We start from the raw sequence: 12991 nt of genomic DNA, 5'->3' as shown, positions 1-12991 counted from the left end.
ATACAAAGTTCATTCCCCCCTCGAAGACTTTTTGTACCAGTTTCTCCGTCTGCCTGATGGGATGGTCTCCTGAGCTTCCCACAACTGCCATTCGGAGCTTAGTTTAAATGACACCTCCGTGAGAAGGCTGCCCCCACTTCCATTCTAAGGTGGCCCCCAGCCCCACCCACCGCCGTCACACCTGTATCATTCCCCTAAAGCGCACCGCACTCCCTGGCCTTTTTCTAATTTCATTAGTATTGTCTCTCCGCCCGTGGAACCAGGAGAGAGGAGATTTGTTTTATTCGCTGCTGTGTGTCCTGGAATGTAGCAGAGACTCAGTCACGTTGACTGAATGAATATATGGGTAAATCATCGAACATCACTCCACTGAATGGTGCGTCCTTCTGCACAGCCCCCCTCCTTGAAGTCACAGATCCCCACCCCACCTGATGTAAATCCCCCCCCCCTTCTGTGTTTCTATATTCCCTTCCCTGTAATAGCGGCAATTATGTGCCTTGGAATTCTTGATTACGTGCCATTTCCCATCAGACACAAAATGGGCAAAGTCCAAGTTCATCATCTCTGAATCAGACACCGGGGCTTTACGGGCACGTGTAGCACCATCGTGCAAATTAGAAAGAAAGGCCGGGCACCAGCTTGATGAGCGGTCACGGGCTGGAACTCCCCTACCCCTCCCTTCAGCAGGGGACAACCTACACATCGGGCCACAGTGGCCCTGGTAGACAATGACTTTAATTCAATGAGGGAGTGAACTTCCTCTGTATCTCAGCAGTTCTTTTTTTAAAGGCAAAGAAACTACTTTGGACACCCTGTCTGGGTAGTTCAGTTGGTTAGAACATTGTTCGGACGTGCCAAGGTTGCGGGTTCGATCCCCAGTCAGGGCCCATCCAAGGAGCGACCAAGAACTGCATAAATAAATGGAACAACAAACTGATATTTCTCTCTGTCTCTCAAATCAATTAAAAAAATTTTTAATAAAAAATTAAAAAGGAAACTACTTTTGAGGGAAGAATAATATTTATTTTTTCTTCTTTAAAAAAATTTTTTTAGACTTTATTCATTTTAGAAAGGAGAAAGTGAGAGAGAGAGAGAAGGGGGGAGGAGCAGGAAGCATCAACTCCCATATGTGCCTTGACCAGGCAAGCCCAGGGTTTTGAACCAGCGACCTCAGCGTTTCAGGTCAACACTTTTTCCACTCTGCCATCACAGGTGAGGCTGATACTTATTTTTTCTTTAAAATTTTATTAAAATTTGTTTATTGATTTTAGAGAGGACAGGAGAAAGAGAGAGAGACAGAAACATCAATCTTTTTGTATGTTCCCTGACCAGGTATCAAACCGGCAACTTTTTTTTTTTTGTATTTTTCTGGAGTTGGAAACGGGGAGGCAGTCAGACAGACTCCCGCATGCCCCTGACCGGGATCCACCCGGCATGCCCACCAGGGGGCGATGCTCTGTCCATCTGGGCTGTTGCTCTGTTGCAACCAGAGCCATTCTAGCACCTGAGGCAGAGGCCATAGAGCCGTCCTCAGCGCCTGGGCCAACTTTGCTCCAATGGAGCCTTGGCTACAGGAGGGGAAGAGAGAGACAGAGAGGAAGGAGAGGGGGAGGGGTGGAGAAGCAGATGGGCGCCTCTCCTGTGTGCCCTGGCCAGGAATCGAACCCGGGACTCCTGCACGCCAGGCCGACGCTCTACCACTGAGCCAACCGGCCAGGGTCTCAAACCGGCAACTTTTATGCATAGGGATGAAGCTCTAACTAACCAACCAACCAAGCTATTCGGCCAGGGCTTTGGTACTTAGTTACTGGAAGTCTACTCTGTCACTGACACTGTTCTAGATTATTTTTGTTTTGTTTTGTTTTTTGACCACTTTATTGAGGTTTGATTGCTATATGAAAGGCTGTACATGTTTAATGTACAAGTTGGCGAGTTTGGAGATAAGTAGACACCATGAAATCATCACCACAGTCTATTCCATAAATATATCTATGACCTCCATGTTTCTTCAATTTATCAATAAACAAATTTTAATAAATTTTTAAAGAAAAAATAAGTATCAGCCTCACCTTGGTGTGTGTGTGTGAGAGAGTGTGTGTGTGTGTGTGTGAGCGAGAGAGAGAGAGAGAGAGAGAGGGAGAGTGTGTGTGTGTGTGTGTGAGAGAGAGAGAGTGTGTGTGTGTGTGTGTGTGTGAGAGTGTGTGTATATGTGAGAGAGAGAGAGAGAGAGAGAGTGTGTGTGTGTGTGTGTGTGTTAAGAACACAATTCTGGGTTCTCTCCACACATCTGATGCACTTCTTACAGCACCCCATGAAGGAACACTTCGCCTAACCGCTTGCTGGATGAAGAAATGGGCTCAGAGCGGTTTGGCAACTTTCCCCAAGGCCGAACTGTTGGATGGAACACAGTGAGTCCGTGGTTAAAGCCCAGGCCCATCTGATTCCAGGGTTGTCCCCGGCTGGCCTCGGCCACACGGAACATGACTGCTTGTTCCCAGGAGTCACGGGTTACGTTTTCAGTGCCCCTTGACCCCAGAGTTCTTGGCTGCCTGATGGCGGCGGACAGACTTCGCTTCCGCTGCTGGGTCTCAGGCTGCGGCAGAACGATGTGATCGGCCAGCAATGTCACTTAGCCAAGTAATTTTTTTTTTTTTTTTTTTTTTTAGAAAATGGATGATCACTTGTTAGGTTTCAGACGACGTTGCTTTCTGAACATGTTTGCAAGTTTTGTTCTATTGCCGGGAACGGTGACCGTGCCACATGCTATAAACTTGAGATCCCTGGTGGGCTGTTTCTTCTAAGAAAGGCCACAGTGACAGATTTAGTTAGCACTGTGTTTTGTTTGTCTCCTCCTTTTTGTTGTATCGGAGACGTTGCTTTGTGGTTTCCAGTTTTGAAATTTCATACCCTTTCTCTAAGGAAATTTCTGATAAATGAAAGACCAAGTCATATTCCCCTGTCTTCCAAAAAGAGAACGTTGCTGATCTCGCAGTGTTGCGATATTACCGATAGTCCAGACTGGGGCTGCGGCAGAAAGGATAGTCCGCCGTGAACGCTCAACACGCACGGCTAGACCATGAAGTTCATAGTGTGTTGTGTGGGAGAAGCCTCTCTCGGCAACAACACACGGACACGTCACCCTCTCTGTGAAGACCGAGGCTGTCGCTGGACTTTTTCATGCGGATGTCCTCCGACACTTCGTGCCAAACAATCAAAATCAACGTGTTCTTGGACCGACGGCTCCGCCCCCCACCCTACAGCCCGGTCCCTGTCCCAGCTTCCTGTGTGGGGTGGCATCAGTCTTCTGGCCAAGGAACCAGACAGCCTTAGAGTTGAAAAGGGCCCGGGACGTGACCTGCTCCAATCTCCTGTCTCGTCTAGGAAGCCCTTGGGCAGCATGACTGTGATTCCGTCGGCCAGCGTTCACGTCTGGGGAACAGGACTCGCAACGGGCCCTTGAGCAAGTCCTCTCCCCTCTCTGTGCCTTGGTTTCGACGGGGACAAGAACAGCACCAGTGTCACGGAGTGAGGGTGACACTGGAGCAAGTCACCTCCCTTCTGGAGCAAGTCACCTTGCCCTTGTGAACCTCCCTTTCCTTATCTGTCACCGGGAGTGACTAACTCCTGCCCGATTATATCCCTGGGCTGTCATCAACAGAATGAGATCATCACGTGAAAGGCCTCTGTGACCTGTAAGGTGCTCTCCAGTGACGTCATGCACCTTGCGCTGAGGCGAAGAGAGCCACGATGGAATCTTAGACGTCAGTCCGCACGGGGCGAGCTTTCGGCTGGGAGCTGTCAGGGCGGGTGAGAGGGGGCGCTGTAGTGAGCCCCACATCGGGCTTACCTACGAGAACCAGGCGGACGGCAGCAACGAGCCATCGAAAAACCTCGCTGGTTAGAGCGTGGGCCTGGCGTGCAGGAGTTCCAGGTTTGATTCCCGGCCAGGGCACACAGGAGAAGCGCCCATCTGCTTCTCCACCCCTCCCCCTCTCCTTCCTCTCTGTCTCTCTCTTCCCCTCCCGCAGCCAAGGCTCCACTGGAGCAAAGATGGCCCGGGCGCTGGGGATGGCTCTGTGGCCTCTGCCTCAGGCGCTAGAATGGCTCTGGATGCAACAGAGCGACGCCCCAGATGGGCAGAGCATCGCCCCCTGGTGGGCGTGCTGGGTGGATCCTGGTAGGGCGCATGCGGGAGTCTGTCTGCCTACCCGTTTCCAACTTCGGAAAAATGAAAACAAACAAACAAAAAACCTCGCTGGTGGCCACAACAGTTGTCGGAAGGTCACCGGGTTTTAGATCCAGACGGACCCGGACTCGGAATGCCTCCTCGCCACGTCCCAGTCGGGCGTCCACGTGCAGAGCAGAGCACTTCATGGAAGCCTGAGTTCCCGTGTGTGTGAGTCAGATTCTCTCCATTAGAACTGAGAGAGGTTCAGAGCCCAAACTCTTCTTCTGCACAGAAAAGATGTGAGATGTGATGTCGAAGAGGAAAAGTGGCCGTCACCTGCCTCCCCCCAACACGAACAAACGAGAAAGCCAGTTTGCCGAGGGAGAGGAGGAAACGGGACAGTGAGGAGCAGCAGAGACGAGCTGGGGCTGTCCACTCCCACGGGCTTCCGCTGCCCGGAGGCAGAGCTTCCTAGGACTCACCTGACACCCTGCCCTGGGGTTCCCAGAGACACCCGAACTTTAAAAAATCAACCCTTTCTTCCTGTTTAAGTTCCGTCTGGTCTCTGTTTCCTACGAGCTGGAGTAACTGCAAGTTCCCTGTTGGCACTGCCCAGTTTTCTTGAGTCCAGAGTCTCTGAGACCCAGGAAACGGTCCAGGCAGCTGCGAACCGGAACACAAACCCTGTTCTTTTTTTTTTTTTTTTTTTTGTATTTTTCTGAAGTTGGAAACGGGGAGGCAGTCAGACAGACTCCCGCATGCGCCTGACCGGGATCCACCCGACACGTCCACCAGGGGGCGATGCTCTGCCCATCTGGGGCATTGCTCTGTTGCAACCAGAGCCACTCTAGTGCCTGAGGCAGAGGCCACAGAGCCATCCTCAGCACCCGGGCCATCTTTGCTCCAGTGGAGCCTTGGCTGCGGGAGGGGAAGAGAGAGACAGAGAGGAAGGAGAGGGGGAGGGGTGGAGAAGCAGATGGGCGCTTCTCCTGTGTGCCCTGGCCGGGAATCGAACCTGGGACTCCTGCACGCCAGGCCGACACTCTACCACTGAGCCAACCAGCCAGGGCCAATCCCTGTTCTTTATGTTGACAGGGACTAGGAGGTAGGAGCAGATTCTCCAAAACTTTGGAGGCATGTTAGCATTTTTCTAAACTATAGAGGATCAGTGAATGTCTACATTTCATTCGTCATCAGTGATGTTTACTGCAACCCATCCTAGCCAAAAGAATTTGGAAATGACACTTTAAAAACTTAAGCCAGGCCCTGGCCGGTTGGCTCAGCGGTAGAGCGTCGGCCTAGCGTGCGGAGGACCCGGGTTCAATTCCCGGCCAGGGCACATAGGAGAAGCGCCCATTTGCTTCTCCACCCCTCCGCCGCGCCTTCCTCTCTGTCTCTCTCTTCCCCTCCCGCAGCCAAGGCTCCATTGGAGCAAAGATGGCCCGGGCGCTGGGGATGGCTCTGTGGCCTCTGCCCCAGGCGCTAGAGTGGCTCTGGTCGCAACATGGCGACACCCAGGAGGGTCGCAACATGGCGATGCCCAGGATGGGCAGAGCATCGCCCCCTGGTGGGCAGAGCGTCACCCCCTGGTGGGCGTGCCGGGTGGATCCCGGTCGGGCGCATGCGGGAGTCTGTCTGACTGTCTCTCCCTGTTTCCAGCTTCAGAAAAATGCAAAAACAAAAACAAAAAAAACAAAAAAAAACAAAAAAAAACTTAAGCCAAACTGAACTGGACATACCAAGATTATCACACTGAAATATTTATATCCGATCATTTAAAAACCCTAATTCTTGCCTGACCAGGTGGTTGCGCAGTGGATAGAGCGTCGGACTGGGATGCGGAAGGACCCAGGTTCGAGACCCCGAGGTCGCCGGCTTGAGCGCGGGCTCATCTGGTTTGAGCAAAGAGCTCACCAGCTTAGACCCAAGGTGGCTGGCTCCAGCAGGGGGTTACTCGGTCTGCTGAAGGCCCGCGGTCAAGGCACATGTGAGAAAGCAATCAATGAACAACTAAGAAGTCGCAACGTGCAACGAGAAACTGATGATTGATGCTTCTCATTTCTCTCCGTTCCTGTCTGTCTGTCCCTGTCTATCTCTGCCTCTGTAAAAAAAAAAAAAAAACAAAAAAAAAAAACCCTAATTCTTTTATTAAAAGAGGGAAAACTGGCCATTGCACACATTGCTAAAAGACTGAAAATAGGCCTGACCTGTGGTGGCGCAGTGGATAAAACGTCGACCTGGAAATGCTGAGGTCACCGGTTCGAAACCCTGGGCATGGGAGTTGATGCTTCCAGCTCCTCCCCCCTTTTCTCTCTCTGTCTCTCTCTCTTCTCTCTCCCTCTCTGTCTCTCTCCCTCTCTCTCTCCTCTCTAAAAATGAATAAATAAAATAAAAAGACTGAAAGTATATTAAGACACACTTAGTAAGTATTTTCATTCTATTTGAGAAAGGCTTCTGTCATTAATTTATAACAGACACAATTGAGTGCCAACACCCAATCCATCTGACTCCCCCTTCCTCACTCACAGAACCCCAATGTGGTCCAGATTTTCTTCTTTTTTTTTTCTTTTCTTTCTTGACAGAGAGAGGGACAGACAGAAAGGAAGAGAGAGAAATGAGAAGCATCACTTCTTTGTTGCAGCACCTTACTTGTTCATTGATTGCTTTCTCTCATATGTGCCTTGACGGGGATAAGGGGGCTACAGCAGAGTGAGTGACCCCTTGCTCAAGCCAGCAACCTTGGGCTCAAGCTGGCGAGCCTTGCTCAAAACAGATGAGCCCACGCTCAAGCTGGCGACCTCAGGGTCTCGAACCTGGGTCCTCCAGGTCCCAGTCCGACGCTCTATCCACTGCGCCACCTCCTGGTCAGGCTCGGTCCAGATTTTCAGCCTCCCTTGAGTGGGTTGGGTCATGATTGATCCCTCTCATAAATGGTTGGTTTAGTCTTGGGCATGCAACACAATCACAGCCACAGTGGCGTAAAAGTTGAGGGGTTTTCCCAAGAGGAAACACTAATGGGGAGACGGTCTTCTTCCTCCTCCGGATGTGACCATGAGGGCAGACAAAGCTAACACACCAGCAGTGGCAACAGGACTTAAGGACCTGGGTGAGACCTTTGAGTCACGTAACTGCCCAAGCGGCAGCACCCGCCTCTTAGACCAGGGCTCTCAAACTCGCGGCCCGCCGAACAATTTCGTGCAGCCCGCAGACTAATCCACAAAGTTCAAAATATTTTGGATGAAATTAAGTAAGCCTAGGGGCCTACTTGTATTTTTCATTTCTCTAGCATCCTAGCTAGATATTAGCTTAGTTAACAGCAGTTGTGATGCGAACTACAGTTTCCGGTCGTTTTGTGGCACTGAGTAAACTGCATGTACCATTGTGTTTGTTGTACTGATTTTTTTTTTTTTGTTTTCAACTGCAGTGAGAAAAGTGTTGCGTAACAGCTGCCTTTCGTAGACCTAGTGTGGCCCGCCGATCGGCTGTGATCTTGCTCTGCGGCCCACATGCTGAGTTGAGTTTGAGACCCCTATCTTAGACGATGCACTCTGTGAATAAGGTCTCCCCCCCCCCCCCATATTTAAGTCAGTTCTAACGGACCAGGGGCTGAACACATCCCAGGTGGAACTGGTCATGTTTAACGATTCCTTTCCAACCACGGTAGCCTTTGGCAATTTCTGACATTCTTATAGGGGTTCAAAAGTGGGCTGGGTATAAAAATAATCCCCCAGCTCTGCTTCCCTTACAGCCCTTAAACGTCCCCCGTGTTCCCAGAAAGAAAGTGCCTTTGGAATCCTCAGGGCTGTCACCGGCTGTTCTGGGCACAGACAGCAGCACCGGCGCGGCCCCGCTGCCCACTTCCTGCTGCCCCCAAGGACGCTGGCCAAGGGCACCTCCTTAAAACGCGATTTGGAGAATTTCCCTTCTTTCCCTCCCACTGTTATTGTGTATGAGTGTTCGAGGGCCTCTTTCACCCCGCCTCCTCTCCCTTTGTCTGTTTTGGGCATTCCTAATGAGAAATTTACATCTCCTTGAAGGGTCCTTAACAGCATCATTGGTTGTTGTTACCTGGCATCAGAATCCTTGTAATGGAAACATCTTCCCAGACTGAGAATCAGTTTTCCTGTTGCTGGCATCCCTGGTGGCTACCTTTTGTCACGCCAAGGTCGACGGCTCATACCTGCTAGTTCTCCTTCCAAACAAGGGCTGCCGATGGGTGAGCCATGGTGCCCTCTTGGTGTGCCAAAGACTGCGGGAATAAAATGTGCTTTACCCACAGGATGAAAGGGCTCATTTGATTCTAAATCCATAGGTCACGACTGTGATGTCTTTGAAGGCTGTTGATGCGTTGGCTTGATGTCCATAGCTTAGTCTTTTGTGTGTGTGTGTGTGTGTGTGTGTGTGTGTGTGTGAAGGAGGTATCTTCTAGTCTCAAAGCGTTCCCATTTACGCATCCATTGAAACAAATTTGCCTGTGTCTTCCAGTTCCGATTCTTAGGATGCGCACGCCTGGCCCATGGTGCTCAGTAAATGTCAGCCGCTATTCTTATTGTTATTATTACGATTCGTGATTATTATTAGAGAAAATCTGTGACTTCCATTGCACTAACTCGTTGGGCTTGTTCTTTGCTCAGCTTTGAGTGCCTTGTGTTGACCGCATCTCCGTAGCCTGGCGCCTGGCGCTGGCCTGAGACGCAGCAGACATTCCGCGAATGCTTTCTGATGGGGTGACCGCGTTCCTGCCTGGCTCATGACCCAGGATGGGCTCCGACCGTGTGTAATCTGAGAGCCGCACTCTGTCGCACGGCTTCCAAAGCCCCCTCAGTCCGGCTGCTCCCCAGCGGTCCCACTTCATCTCCTCCCGTGCTCCTCAGCAGTCAGGGGAGGATCGCTTCCCCCCAAAGGACCCGTCTCTCAACCAGGAGCATCTTTTCAGGCCCTTCCCTCCAACCTGGGAAACCTCTGTTGATGTTCGTAGACCCCAGTCGGGTAACCAGTCCTGTGAGGTCTTGCCCAACCTTTCACAGGTGACCACCAAGTCCGGAAAACATAAGACAAATTCCTAATAAGCAGACCATTGACGGTATAGAGCAACCCAGGCTGAAATAATGTAGCGACCTGGTCAGACTTCACGGCCACCCTGGAGCCTGACCGGGTCCCTGGCCCCGTGCGCCCACAGGAGCCCTTCCCTGGGCTGTGAGACGCACACCACCTGGGCCGCAGCCCTGCGGTGCTCCGCCTTTCTCATCCGGGACCGATGAGTCACCCAGCAAGTGTTTGCTCTGAATAATCTCACCCAGCATTCGTGGATCGTCTGGGTGTGAGGCGAGGACGACCGCCACCCTCTGAATTGTTGCCAGCGAGGGTCACTAACATGCAAACCATTCACGTCCCTGCCGCTGTGGGCGGGGAAGCATGTGTGGCTGGCACGGCCCGGCTGACCTCATACAGCCTTTCCTGCAGTCAGCTGTCATTCATGATGAAGAGGTGCCTTTGCGGACACACAGTCCTATTTCTTTCTTTCTTTCTTTCTTTCTTTTTAACAAAGGAGAAGTTTAAGGAATTGTGCTCTAGTTTCATCGGTCACCATGACCTGACACCTTCAAAAAAACAAAACAAAAATCAATAAAGAGTAAAATAGAACATCTCCAAAGGAATGACACATTCAAGTGTGAATGTTCATACGAATGCGTCCGTGACAACTTTACAAAGAGCTGCTTTCTCAGCGGACAGGATCAACGTGTCGCTGGTCAACTCGCCCTGAATGTATATTGGCCGTTGGAGCTCGTGTCTACAGGTGCAGTCAGAGCGAGCGGGCAGCGTTTCCTGCTAGTGACCCCCCTTGACCCGCTGCAGGTGACATCCGGCTCATCGGAACCGCCCCAAGCCCCTCTCCTCACAGCAAACCCTCCAGCGAAACAGTTCTCAAAGATGACGTTTGGCCAGAAAGAATAAAGCCTTACGTGGCGGCGTCACGGCGACGTGTGAGATCCGGAAGACTGCCTGCCGCTGAACAGACAGACGGTCACCGCAGGGTCAGGTGCTCTGAAGGGAGAACCCTCCGCTTCCGCGATGACGCGTTGTCCCGGGAGACTTCACTTTCTACGAGAGCGAGCCCCGGGGTCGCTTGTCATCTCGCGGGCACCGCAAGAATTCTGAAGCTTCCCGAGGCGCTCCAGCTCTGTGGGGGCTCAGCCAGGGGTTCTGATCTCTAGGGAGTGTCGTCGTGGGAGGGCAAGGCCACCGTCACCCAGTGGAATCTCAGGTAAAATTATTGTCGTCCAACCAAGGATTGCTCTGCTCACCATCCGTCCAGCCTGGCACAGGCGCCTTGCGAAGTGAGCCACCGTAAACAGGTACCCCTGGTGCAATAGTGCCCCAAACTAGGAGCGCCGCGCTGGCATCGAAGCCCTCTTTAGGAGAAGTTGTTAAATGTCATAGGGTGACTCAAGAGGAGTGGAACATTTCCAAACTGGATTACCTGGTAAGCAGTAAATACACGGAAATACATGCCCGTGTGTGTGTGTGTGTGTGTGTGTGTGTGTGTGCATGTGTGTGGGCGTGTGTGTGTGACTGTGGGTGGCCTTTTTTTTTTTTTTTTTTTGTATTTTTCTGAAGTTGGAAACGGGGAGGCAGTCAGACAGACTCCTGCATGCGCCTGACCAGGAACCACCCGGCATGCCCACTAGGGAGTGAGGCTTGGCCCCTCTGGGGCATTGCTTTGCTACAACCGGAGCCATTCTTAGCGCCTGAGGCAGAAGCCATGGAGCCATCCTCAGCACCTGGGCCAACTTTGCTCCAGTGGAGCCTCGACTGCAGGAGGGGAAGAGAGAGACAGAGAGGAAGGAGAGGAAGAGGGGTGGAGAAGCAGATGGGCGCTTCTCCTGTGTGCCCTGGCCGGGAACCGAACCCGGGACTCCTGCATGCCGGGCCGACGCTCTACCACTGAGCCAACCGGCCAGGGCCTTGTGGGTGACCTTTTAAGGGTCCAGCCATAAGAGAAAGTGCTAGGTTTTGACCACGTTTGTATCTGCCATAGACAAATGCTCCAAACACATGCTCTACTTGCCAGTGCTCTCTGAATCACTCTCTCCAAGATTAGGGGTGTGTCCTGATCTGAGGTCCAAAAATGGGACGTAGACGGCCTGTGAAACTCCCTGCAATTATCTGAGGAAATGTCACCTACGTGACAGCTGAAGTTATTCAGTCATGTGCCACCTGACAGTTTGTCTTTATGTCCTAACATGGAACCTATACAAATGTTCACAAACGGATTTTACAGTCCTGTCAGTAACTAATTGTTGAGTTCATTTTAAACTTCATTTAGACTTGAAGAAACTCCTAGCAGGCTCGAGGGCTACAGTTGACGTGTGGAAAACAAGCTGTCACGCGGAAGCACACTTCCACCCCGCCTGCTGCCCCTGCCGGGGGCCCAGGGACACTTGGGCCGGAGAGGAGAGATAGCTTCCAGCTCGGACAAAACCCAAAGGGGCACGAAGACGCTTTCCCCTTGGGAGGGAGGCTCGCCTACAATAGGCAGCAGCGTCTGGCGTGGGATACCCTGAACTGCGATCCAGCCGTCCTCGTCATTAAAATTAATAATAATAATAATAATAATAACCCTATTGAACTGATTCTTAAGACCCGCACTTTTAAACGATTGAACATCTGCGAAGCGGAGAGGTTTTCCTACAGCGCTGTATACAGTCAGCCACTGGATAACGTTTACACCTTTGGAAAGCAAAATAAATAAATAAGGAAGTGAAATAATCCTAACTTCTATTCGTTATGTTTTCATTCAGAGTTAGCAGGTCATATCCTGCTTGAAAGAGGATACCCCGTGGGTCGGACAAATAGAGCCCTTTGCCACGTCCTCAGTTCTCCAGGGCGCTTAGGGGAACAGGATCCCTCACCAACCCCAGAGCACGTGGTGTTTACCCTGCTGGCGGCCTCCTCCCGTTCTGCTGCCCCGGAGACGGCGCTGGGCAGGAGAGGGTATGGGGTAAGGGCCCGGACGCTTCAATAAACCGTGCTGGGTGACAGCGATTGCGTCCTCGAGTCATGCTGTTAACGTCTCTAAAGCCTTGGTTTTCTCATCTGCAAAGGGAGGCGACACCTACCTCGGGGCCACTTCTGAGACGTCACAGGGGTGTCGGCGCCCCGTTCCGCGCACGCGCACGGCGTCGGCCCCGAGCGATGGGCGGTCGAGGTGCCTCCTTAGGACCAGCCAACGTGCTCAGGTCCAGCGGGCGGCATCGGGGCAGAGCTGCCCCTGCTCAGGCTGTTGGCCCAAGCTAGGAAATAAATCAATAACGGAGCACGAAATCCTGGGGTGCGCTGCACATCCCGGGTGCACCCACCGTCTGCTGAGTCCCGGGAGGAACCAGGGGCCAGAAGGAGGGCAGCCCGTTTTGACAGCTGTCAGCCCTGCCCGGGCCCCTGGGCTTGGCCTGGGTCGTGCTAACAGGAAGTGCTGAGTCACCCTGGCCCGAGGGGGCGGGTGGGGGCCCGCTGTGCTCCAGGACGGGCCTCCCAGTGGAGTGTTCCAGGGCCCACGGGCCCACCCTGACCCCTGACCTGCTTGCCCAGCCAGCCGACCTAATCCCGCGCTCATGCCTCCCCTGCCCGTCAGACTGGTTAGTTCCCTTCTCCGGGCACCGGCCTCCTGGCCTCACTCTCTGAGCCACAGCTCTGCCCCACGCCTGGCAGCTTCTACCCGCAGATCAGGCCGAGCAGAAAAGGGCGCTGGCTGCCTTCCTGGGACGGCCGCCCGCTTCCTCTTTTCAAAGCAGTGAGCGAGAGGGTGGAGGGGAGAGGGTGAGG

At 52.5% G+C, this 12991-nt stretch overlaps 1 protein-coding gene across 1 annotated transcript in view; it reads right to left on the bottom strand.

Moving 5' to 3' along the window:
- The window catches only part of IFRD1 (interferon related developmental regulator 1), a 37919-nt gene extending 25396 nt beyond the window's left edge, over nt 1-12523 (bottom strand). Inside the window, exon 1 of the mRNA XM_066238347.1 lies at nt 12289-12523. The gene's annotated coding sequence lies outside the window, so the exon portion shown is untranslated. The remainder of the gene's footprint in view (nt 1-12288) is intronic.
- Nucleotides 12524-12991: the final 468 nt, after the last annotated feature.

This window comes from Saccopteryx bilineata, chromosome 7 (assembly GCF_036850765.1).
Source record: "Saccopteryx bilineata isolate mSacBil1 chromosome 7, mSacBil1_pri_phased_curated, whole genome shotgun sequence".
NCBI lineage: Eukaryota > Metazoa > Chordata > Mammalia > Chiroptera > Emballonuridae > Saccopteryx > Saccopteryx bilineata.
This window is presented reverse-complemented; position numbering and strand designations above follow the sequence as displayed.